This window comes from Lepidochelys olivacea (assembly GCF_965140295.1).
Source record: "Lepidochelys olivacea isolate rLepOli2 genome assembly, chromosome: 3".
Classification (NCBI taxonomy): domain Eukaryota; kingdom Metazoa; phylum Chordata; order Testudines; family Cheloniidae; genus Lepidochelys; species Lepidochelys olivacea.
The window spans coordinates 148,926,457-148,928,923 of NC_140413.1; the positions used below are offsets into that span (position 1 = coordinate 148,926,457).

At 47.8% G+C, this 2,467-nt stretch overlaps 1 pseudogene across 1 annotated transcript; it reads right to left on the bottom strand.

Annotated features, from left to right (window-relative positions):
• Positions 1 to 1,038: 1,038 nt before the first annotated feature.
• On the bottom strand, positions 1,039 to 1,442 carry LOC311518875 (cytochrome c oxidase subunit 7A2-like, mitochondrial pseudogene; annotated as a pseudogene). Its single transcript has one exon. The product of its transcript is annotated as a cytochrome c oxidase subunit 7A2-like, mitochondrial pseudogene (transcript).
• Between the last annotated feature and the right edge of the window lie 1,025 nt (positions 1,443 to 2,467).

Here is a 2,467-nt window from a genome sequence, read left to right on the forward strand (position 1 = left end):
ACGGGGACATGGGAGTGATGGTATTGTTCATTTTCACATTTCATTCAGTAAAAATCACCACCTTTTCTCAGAACTGAAGATGCCAACGAATTTCCAGTTGGCTGTCCCAAAGCACTGCAATAACCAGGGCGTCCTGCTGCAGAACTTGTTATACTTCCATGGAGCACAGGGGACAGCTAGAACAGCTATTACTCTGGTGAGCAAATTGGTGCAGTTTGAGGCTTTTGCACAGCGGCAATGGAGTCCTGTGAACAAACCACATATGGAAACTCTTGTGTTGTCTAAACTCAGACGGTCCCTGGCCTACCAGCTGTTCCAGGCCTCTGCCAAGACCGGCAGAGAGGATGATGTCAGGGAATTGCTCTGCGTGATTTTGGAGAGCAGTGACACGCACACAGATCAAATCAGTGATGACGTTTCCAGACCTGCCTGGAGCTGACTTATCAAGGATCACCCCATGGCCCTGTCTTGTCAGACGCAGACCTGGCAACAGTGATCCATGCAATCATGACCTCTAGACTGGATTATTACAACTCATTATAGCTGGGAATGATGCCAAAGAAATTGAGAAATCATCAAGTGATGCAAATTGCATCTCTCTGTATGCTGAGCAACACAGGTCACTGAGAATACATCATCCTGGTGCTCTGCTCCCTGTTGGCTCCTTTCCTGAATACAGTGGCCCAGGTGGGGTCTCTGTCTTGATGTTCAAATCCTTCTTTGAGATGGGCCCTATCTACCTGAGCACCACCTCTCCCTCTGTGACCATAACAGCTACATTCCACGCTGGAACGATGAAGCTGTCACTCAATAGTCTCTTGGGTGCAGGAGACAGCTTTGGCTCTAGAAAATGGAACTCCCTCCCATAAGAGACGAGAGACCATGGGCTTCACCATGGTCAGCACTGAGCTCATCTGACTTAGTGAGCTCATCACACATATGCACAGATACACAAGGACAAAGCCTTCATCCTCTCCAGCTGTTCCTGCAGACAGCAAAAGGGGAGAGAGGGTGTTTTTTTTTCCTTAATGTCTTTATTTGAAGAATCCACAACATACAATCACAGGATTAAGCAGTAAATACAAAGGGGTAGTACACAACTGGTCCTTCAGAGAAATGCTGAATCAGTCCCATTAGTTATGGTTCATTCACTTCTTGGATTTTGGTTGTGAGGCCATGTAGAGAGCTAACAGACAGTAAATGGTCCCTCCTATCGTTAGAGCCATAGTGGTCCGATATAGCAGCTGATCAGGAACTCCTCGTTTCAGATGTACTGGCAATCCATCAGCCTTTCGAAATAACTTCTGGAGGTCCGGCACCTCGTTTTTACCCAAATAAGAAACAGCTGCTGGCGAATCTGAGGCAAGTTTAGTTGGCGTTCCAAAAATCAGAGCTGGTGATTCTGTTGTTTTCTTTGTGTTTGGGACACGCTCTGATAGCATGCTGAAGAGCGCTATGTAAGCAGCGAGATAGGTGTTTGCGGGCTGGCTTTGTAGAGGGCAGTTGAGAACAGGCTGTGATGGGACTGAAGCCCGAAGAGCACATGTCTGCACAGTCCAGGCTGCACAAGGACATCCAAAGAACAGGGTGCTGGAGCACACTAATGACAGAGGGACACTGGAGAATACCAATAATAGGGGACAAAGCACTGGAGGGCAAAGGCATTGAGCAGATCTCACTTAGATCCAGTTTACCTCAAAGCCTTTTTTCAGCACTGCTCCTCCACCCTTCCACTGAGAGGGTACCATGTACAAAGCCAGCCCAGTGCTGAGCTGGTTGGGCACATAGCCTGGGAAGGCTCTGTGTCCCGTTCGCTACTGGGCAATGTATGTGCATGAGGCTAGCTCTGTGTCATACTGGGTCCCTCAGTAACCTCCACAGCTCCCTTTTGTTTCAATAAGTGGGAGCAAGAGTTCTTGCATTTCCAAGTAGTGTTGTCTAACAGCTAGAACAAGACTCCTGTGTTCTGTTTCCAGCTCTGGGAGGGGAATGTGGTCTAGTGGTTAAAACAGGAGACTGAGCATCTGCACTCCTAGCTCCATTCCTTGTTCTGAGTGGGGTTTAGTGGCTAGAACAGAGGACTGGGAGTCAGGACTCCGGTTCTATTCCCCGCTCTAGCAGAGAGTGTAGCCTGGTGGTTAGAGTAGAGGACTGAGGGATCAGGACTCTTGGAAAGAGAGAGACTGTGATGTGAAGAAGCAATCATCAAGGAGAAGCCTGGACTTGACCTGACTGAACTCAGTCCATTCTTAGCCTGAGACAATTTTGAACCCATTCTTTCCCCTTTCAGATCATTTCCCATTATGGATAGAAGTGGAAGAAACGACCTCATTGCCTGCCTGAGTAAACGGATCTCACTTATTCCTCGGTATTGGTCAGGGTCTGTGGTAGGTGAATCAGAAAGTGGATTTTTCAGAGGTTGAGCGCCAAGCTACACAAGGAGAGAGAGAAAAAATGAAAAGAGAAA